Below are 8,940 nucleotides of genomic sequence, written 5' to 3'. Positions count from 1 at the left end.
TTTATCATTTTTTTGCAGATAGATCAGAATGATGCTAATACTTGTTAGTTCTTTCTCTACGTGTTTTATAGTGGGAAGAACTTCAGAGTCAAGTTTACATGGGTTCAAATCCTGGCTCTACTCCGTTGACTCACATAGTGACATAGGTAATGTCTCCAAGCCTCAGTTCCTAACAAATGAAAATGGGTTAGGGACACTTACTTCCAGGATATTTGGAAGGCTGAGATGCAGTAACGCGTATAAAACGCTTACACCGTGCTGTGTGTGAAGTGGCTAACAAACACTAATTTCGGCAGCTAATCCAGCTGCATTTAATTTATTTGTCTTCTCCAATCGTCTTCTTCCTCCACTTCACATACGAGCTTTAATTCCTAGATCCTTCTGAGTTGACTAGCATATTTTGTGATTTCATTTGTCTGCACGGGGCAAGACAAAACTTACAGTGTCATCCAGGACAACATCTCTTAGGGATTCTGCCCATTTACGGTCCTTGCCGGCAAGACACACTTGCTGGTGGCACATCCTTCCCACCCTGCCCCGCCTCCAAAGCCATTACGGGTCGGACCCGAGTTGGGCGTCTGACTCAGGGTAAACAGATCTGTGAGCTGGCCAGTGACATACGGTCTTAAAAGATGGGTTGGGCCAAGACAGTCATCTCTGTAGGGAATGTGAATTGGTGAATGCTGGGGTAGCGGCTGGAAGGATGTCATGGGTGGTCAGGGCCGAGCAGTCTGAGGCTGTAAGTGAGAAAAGCTATGATTATAGCAGAGGATGCTGGCCAGGAGACAGAGTGGCGTTAGACCATGGAGTCGCCAAGCTTCCGTGGGGTTGTGCATCAGCCCCTAGACCTGCCTTCTATATCCCGTTCCACTCCATTTTCCTTATGTCCTTATGATAAGATCCACTTTTCCTGAGTGGATTAAAGCAGGCTTCTGTTCCTTGCAGCAACTTTCTGCGAGGCGTCCGGAAAACATACAGTCCTCCAGTGAAGATGACTCACCCGTGCCAGGTTCCTGGGGAGGAATTCCTTCAAAATCACTGGCTTTGAGGGATAATTAAGGACACTATGGCATGAAGAGTTAAGTGTCATCTAAAGGTTAGGCTTAAGACTGTGATATTTTTAGAATCAGATATAATCTCAGAATAGAGAATAGGAAGGGGGTTGTAGTGTCGGTGACAGCCGTCGGGTTCTTGACGAATGAGCTTCGGTAAGCCGCGTGTTTACGCATCTGCCTGTGTGGTCGCAGAGGCAGAGCGTCAAGAACCCAGGGTGCACCGTGCCGGCTGAGTGGCAGCATCCTCATTTTACGGGGCAGTGAGTCGTGCACATTAATTTGTTATCAGACTGTGTCAGCCCCGGTGTTGGGGGAGAAGCACCAACCAAAACACGGGTGCCTCCTGCTCGTGTGTTTGCCACTCACCCGCGTGTTGAACTTGATAAAGTGCATCGACAAGGGCCCTGCCAAACCTTAAAGAAAGCAGCTGTGAGATCTCATCCGGGGAACTCGACTGGCCACCCAAGCAGGGTAGCTGATAGCACCGAGTATCAGTATATGCTAAGACAGGGTGTGGGCTGTCTCCTTCTGTGGGCACTTGGCCTTTTGGGTGGCTCACGGGCACACGCGTAGAGATCGAGAGGGTGTACAGGGCCTTTTAGGAGAAGCGGCAGGGTGGCCGTCAACACTGACACATTCGTGCTTCCACTCAGAGTTCTAAGTGGTTTGAACTGTCTCTTCTCATTTATTTTACTCCTTTCATCTTTGCTAGATATGTTCATTTGCAAATATGGGCTTAGCGCCTGCTATGCAATAATCCAGCAGAGAATTTCCAGATAGTATCGGTAGCATATTGTTTCACTCTGCATTTCTTCCATTGGGAACTCCATAAGGTCCCAGGTTTGTGTTTTCCATTTGTGAATCCCACCGTTGGAAGGCAGGGAGGGGAAGGGCCTGGCTCATAAAAGGGACTCGAAATGTAGTTATTGAATGAACTACTTTGTGATGTGTTGGTCTTCAAAAGGGATTGGATCCTTTAAAGTTAGTTGTATGTAATTGAAGCAAAGAGCATTTAGAAAGCGAATGGACTAAAAGTGCAAGTTCATATGCTTGCTTTCCTGTTTATTAGCTGGACCACGACCAGGGAGGTGACCTCCTAACCTGAACAACGCGAGCAAGGTAAGTGTCCCACAAGTTTCTCCTGAGGATGGAAGGAAGGAGTGTATGTGAGGTTCCCCGCCCAAACTGATACTCATGGTCATTGTTACAAGCATGACAGGAGCCGAGGGCTGAGAAGGAAGGCTTCGGAATCAGACCTCGGCTCTAGTCTCGGTCGACCGTTGTCTTGCTGTGAGGTCTGTGGAAGTTAGATGGTGCTCTGCCTAGCACACAGCGAGTGGGTGATAAATTGGTATTATTATGAACAATAAAAGGCAATTGTCATTATGGCTGTTATTAGTATTAAATTACTTCTCTACAAAGACATACAAAACAGATATATTCAAATCCATTGAGAAGGGAGAGAAATTTTAGAGGAACTCGGGATGAGAAAATCTCTGTAATCGAGCACCAAATTTAGCTTTGGGTTTCCTGGCAACTAGTGCAACAAAAAGAAACAAACAGTTTATATAATTATTATTATCAGTTATAATTGTCAGTCAGTGCTGTGGTGTCTAATATGGTAACCAGGAACCACATGAGGCGCTGCTTGAGTGTGAAGATGGGCCCATCAGAATTGAAATGTTTGGTAAAAGTTAAAAACACTGGGTTTGGGGGCACCTGGGTGGCTCAGTGGGTTAAAACCTCTGCCTTCAGACAGGTGGTGGGCACCAAATATAGCTCAATAAATAGGTATTGGAATGAATGAATAAGGTCTCCCCTTCCCTGTGACATCACCTCCTCTGTGAGACACAGTTCTCTTAAGTCTCAGAACAGCCGAACATACAAAAATACATGAAATTTGGGGATAAACTGTTACCTGAATCTCTGTTGTGTATGTGGTGTGAAGTCTGCAGGAAGAACTTGGTCCAAGAATTGAGAATTGTCTGCTCACCTAAGCCTGAGTGTGTCAAGGTAAACAGAGTTAAAATCACTAAAGAATTGGCTATTTCCTACGGGTAAAAGGCATCTCTTAATTTTTTGGATATGCTTGCGTATTTTGCAGAAAGGTATTACAGCTTGTTTTGAACCTGAGTACGTTTATTACAAAGAATAAACGTTTCTTGACAAGAGGTAGAAGCATAAAAGAGCAAATGAATCTGATCTGTAACCCCCAATCTGATCTCTACGGCCTGCTGCCGTGAAAGACAGAAACTGCAATTTAGGAAGATAAAATTTAACTCCAAGACATAAAAAGATGTACCCATTGCAAGAAGAGCCAGAACAATGCTGCCTCTCTTGTAGGTTTCTCAACTTGCGGAGAGAGAGAAAACAGAAAGCATTCCAAGAGACAGAGGGATGATGACAGGTTTGGGAAATAGGGCTAATGAGCAAAGAATGGGGTCGTGTTTTCGGAGGCAAAGAGAGGAACTCAGTAGTGCTGGAGGGTGGGGGACATTACTGCAAAGATTCTAGTACATGGTAGGATTCCCCCTGCACGGATGCTGGGCAGAAGGCATGGTCTGATGCATCAGTTTCCCATTTAAAGCTCAAAGAATTTCTTCACAATCTGAGCTGTGACCGATGGTCTAGGCAGCAGGGGAAGGGAACGAATCTTTCTGAAGGTCCTTCAGCAAGTGCATCTGTCTGCTCCTGTGATAGTTCCGGGGTGTTGTGGGTTCCCAGATGGTAGGAGCAGCAAGGCCAACTTACTTGTCCCCACCAGGTATGTAGAGGACAGCTTTCTGGAATCAGACATCTTCACCCATGGCTCATTCTCAAAATACGAGTTGAGAAAAGGAGACAGGGAGGGTCAGACACCAGCTCTTCATCAGACAGGTAGACCCAGGGTCATGGAGAAAACTCCTCACGGCAGACTCAAGACTGTGAGACAGTTTGCAGAAATACATTTTGGGTGTGAAGCTCTCTACATTGCAGTGTTTATATTCAAACTCAAAACTTCCTGTGCCTAACCAGCATAAAGTACGAGGCAGTGTTTCACATGTCCCCGAGGCCACTTTTGAGGAGTTGATGGAGGCCTAAGAAGGTCCTGTGTTGACTCCTGAGGTCCACAGCCTAGACGACCCCGGGGCCATCCACACCCTCACGCCACTCAGACCGTGAATCCTTCTCATCAGAGCAGCGAGATTCTTCAGCTTAAAAGCCACCGTACTTGGCTTCAGCAAACTATAGTACCTTATCGCAGTACAGAAATCTCTGGAACACCGCTGTTGCTCAGAATTGGAAACTGCAAGGAACTGACGTATTCGCCACCCAGACATTGGTGGTTTTTAATAGCTGCCTCTGTGCAGGCTTGGTAGAATTTAGAAATTCATTTCCAGCAGACCTGCGGGGCTGCTCCAAACACCTTCAGAGCCATGATGCACTTTGATTCATGAGTGTGGAAGTGGCTCTTAGGCACATTAGAGTGAGATAAAAATGGATTTTTTAGAAAGACATGTGGAAATAAGGAAAGAACGTTGTCAACATCAGAGAATGCAAAAGAAATGTAAATCTTGGTCCCCCCAAAGATTGGGGGAGCCACCCAGCCCAGGGACAGATGCAGCACATACGGGACAATCGAGTCAAAAGTAAAGGATGTACACCAGGAAGTGACAGAATGAGCCATGAATATGGGAACCCAGGCCAGGAGAGATGGGCCACCTGGAGAGGCCGAGGACCATGTCGCAGAGGAAGTGGGGCCTGGGCCAGATCCAGAAGGGTGGGCAAGGAGCAGAGCAGAGCTTACTGCCTCAATCATTTCTTGAATTACCCACACTTGTTTGACCTGCACACTCCCAGGAGAGAGTGACCTTTCCCTCCGTGACCAGCACAGAGCTGTGCATACAGTAGGTGAATAATAATCTCCCCTGGAATGAGTTGTCATGAAGGTGCTCAGAAATCCAGGGTGGAAGTTTAATTTGCGAGGACAGAAATGGTTACTGTTGCTAATAGGACATCGCTTTAAAAATCTTTAAAAGGATTTTCTGTTACCCTCCTGTAAACATTTCGATGACAGTCATCGCGATAAAGCCAGAGATTTCTTTCTAATGCTTATCTTCAATTATTATTTATTTTATGCTCTGATGTGGACAACGTTCTTTCTTAAACTCCACATGAGTATTTAAAAAAACCTGCTTTATCCCCATCTTGAGTGCCTAAGAGCCACTTCTAGGGAGGCTGGTTTCCAAGACATGTCCTAGATAAGCTGGCTGAAGAGTTTTATAACCAAATTTTAATAATTAGGAGATGACATCATAGAATTTGGAAGCCTGATGACTGTGGTCAGTGGTCTGTAGACCCCAGATAAGAGGAGTGGCCCAGGAGTGTGCGTGGAGAGAGTCGGCAAGTGACGGGCCTCCCTGTCCTGTCTACCTCTCTGGACTCAGGTGACAGAGCAGAGACAGGGAAGGGGACCAAGGATCTGCAGAAGCTCGTATCTGCAGGACAAAGGTCATCTTCACACTCATGCATTATTCCTACTTTTCACTGACTAGCTGCTTTTATCTCAGATGGCTAAGCACGCTGGTTTCAGTGTTTTCCAAAGAGGAAACGGGAGCAGACCCAGCGCGCAGATAAAGTAACCAGAACACTCTCCCACACATCTGGCCCCGTGTGCCTGAGGTGTTAGGACAGTTCGTAAACACGCCATGGCGATGACCTAATAATAACAAACGCCAGTCCCTGGCAGGCGGCAGGGGACATGAGGACGTTTGGCCTGAAAGCCTCTGACGTGTCCAAGCCTCACGCTCTGGTTCTGTGTTCACCCAGTTCCCAAGCGCCCAGCCGAGCGGGACCCGGGGAGGCTCTGACGGGGGATCGGGTGTGAATGAATCACAGCGCAGGCTGCCAGCTCAGAGGGAGATTTACAGTCTCCAGCCTGAAGGGTTCCGAGTCTCAGCCGCGGCCGGGGGTGTGAGCCCGCTCCTGACGTGGCGCGGGCTGCAGGCCCAGGCCGACCTCGTCACTCAGCGCTGCTGAGAGGGTTACTACGGCCACTGCCAAATGCCTTTTAATCCGTCCTCTTATTGGGATACTTTGTATTGTCCTCAGATGTTACAACCGAGACTCTATAAACGGAGAAGAATCACTCCAGGGCTGTGGTTTGCACACGAAGTACAGACTAACATTTGAAATCCGGTACTTTCTACTCCCCAGCCAGGGCCCTCCCTTACCACCATGTCCTCGTCTGGACTGCCTGGGCCCCAACCCTGCACGCTCCTTCGCTCCCCGTCCTTCCCTGTCCCTCGATGTCCATGGATCCCTACGCCAGGGCCACCTCCTGCCCCAGACTGTCGCTCAGCAGCTTCCTTCCAGAAAGGCCCACAGGTAGTGCTTTGTGACAGATGTCCTTGGTAGAATGGACACTTTGGCCAGTCTAGATCTGCACTTGATTGGTCAACATGAGGTCTTGAACTCGCTTTGTGGCACCAGGGGAATTTGTTTAAAATAAAGATGGCTGGGGCCTACCCCACGGGTTCTGAGTCACTGATTCCTGGAGAGGGCCCTGTGATTTGCATTTCTGTTTAGGGGTTCCAGTGCTGGTGGTATAAAGATCCTGCCCAGAGAAACACAGACCTAAGATGTGCCAACATGCCCCTACCTCCCCTCCCCTGTTCCCTTCATTAGCCTGCTCTCAGTGCCAGACTCGATGAGATGCCTTTGTGATGGCTAGTTTTATGTGTCAGCTTTGCTGGGCTGCAGTAACCAGATATGTGGTCAACATTATTCTTGATGTTTCTGTGAATGTGTTTGGGATGAGATTAATATTAAAATTGGTAAACTTTGAGTAAAACAAATGACCTTCCATAGTGTGGGTGGGCCTCGTCTAATCAGTTGTCAGCATGCATAGACCAAAAGCCTGACCTCCGCTGAACATGAGACAATTCTGACAGAAGGTGGCCTCTGGATTTTATCTGCAATATTTGCCCTTCCCTGGGTTTCCAGCCTTCTAGCACGTAGCCTGGATGTGAGACTTGTCAACCTCCCTAATCTTGGGAGCCAATTTCTTTTAAAATCTCTCTTAAAATTACACAGGCAAACACACACACATGCATGCACACACACATATTTTTCCTATTGATTCTGTTTCTCTGGAGAACCCTAATACACCCTGTGAGAATTTGAACTCAGCTCCTCACTGCAAAATCTATGCAGTCAGAGCTCAGACCAGTCTTGCCAGTGTGCAGAGAGCATGGCCTGAACCCATCAGAATGACCCAGGAGCCCTGGAAAATGCTTGTTCCCAGTCTGCATCCCCAGAGACTCTGACCCAGCAGCGCCTGGTAGGCCCTGAAGTCTGGCTCGTGCTCAGTCCATGACTCTAATTCATGTCTAAGTGTGCATTGCAGTGGTGTAGAGCATGGTCGAAGGCACAGAGGTACATACGTAACAATCCATCTGGCAGGGGGTTTGCAAGCCAAGTGAGGATTTCTAATGTGGAGTATTTTAGAGTGACGGGCCACACTGATTCATTGCATTGGGTTGAACAGCATCACCCTAAATTCTTGTCCTGGGCAGAACCTCAGAATACGACCCTACCAGTGACAGAGTTGTTGTTGATGTAATGAGTCAAGGTGAGTCAGACTGGAGTAGGGTGGGCTCCTTGTCCAGTGTGCCTGGTGGCACTTAGGAGAAGAGAAGAGACCACGGAGACAGAGAGAAGACAGCCACATGACAGCGTTGACAGAGAAGCCATGCCTACCTCAAGCTAAGGAATGCCAGGGATTGCTAGCCACGGCCAGAATCCAGGAGGGAGGCCTGGAGCAGATTCTCCCTCTGAGTCCCCAGGAAGGAAGCAGCTAGGCTGACTTCTTGATTTTGGACACCTGGATCAGAGCTGGGACAGAATAAAGTTCTGTTGTCTTAAGCTGCCCTGTTTGTTGTACTTTGTGAGAGCGGCCCTGGAACACGAGTACGCCCACCCACTATAAACAAAGGAAAATGGGTCAAAATATATCAAGCCTCTGTTTGCAAACCTCGGACAAGTGGGAGCACAGGTCTGTGATCCATGGGGGAAGGCAAACACACGGGATGCGAACACCGACACAGTCTGTGAGGCTAGCTGGAAAGTTCTGTTTGCAGTACCCAGGTCCCAGCCAGCAGCTGGATATCCAGCCCGTTTGCCCCCGGTATTCCCAGCTCTAGGCTACACAGTGTTGTTCACATCAGTCCCAAAGTACATCGTTGAGGCATACGCTCAGACCATGTTTCGTAAGCCCATCCTGCAGTTGAAACTGTGGGTCTATAGCAGCAGATCTGACCCTGGCTAGATGTTAGAATCATCGGGGGAATTTCCTCCACCCATGGATGCCGGGGCCCTCTCCCAGACCAGTTAAACTTAGATGTAGAAGATGGGTGGGACCCGAGCATTAATGTGTTTTTCAAACTTCCCCGAGTGATTCTGTCATGGAGCTAAAGGGAGACCCACTGATCAATACCTTCCTTTCCAAACCTCTTTTACTATTCCTGCAAAAACCTAACGTCAACAGATTTTTTCCCCACATAAGTTGCTCGTCTGCTCTGATATAAATGCATTCTGCCCTGAATTATCCCAAGCGGGTGACCTTCGTCTCATGGCTATTATCCTGTGGGTTCTCCCACCCATCCTAGGCACTTGCCCTCATGGACCACCACACAGCTGCCTGGCCTTCCCACGGTGATTTCCTGGAGGGGCTGCGGGTTCTCCCACTCTCTGCATGCCACATAAGTGTATCAGTATCCGAAGGCTGTCCAGCAAAGTGCCACAAACCCAGTGGCTTCGAGGAATAGATGTGGATGCTGTCATAGTTCCGGAGGCCAGAAGTCCAAAACCAAGGTGTTTGCAGTGCCAGGGTCCCATGGAAGCC

This window comes from Neovison vison, chromosome 1, assembly GCF_020171115.1.
Source record: "Neovison vison isolate M4711 chromosome 1, ASM_NN_V1, whole genome shotgun sequence".
Taxonomy (NCBI): domain Eukaryota; kingdom Metazoa; phylum Chordata; class Mammalia; order Carnivora; family Mustelidae; genus Neogale; species Neogale vison.
Note: the sequence above shows the minus strand (reverse complement) of the source record.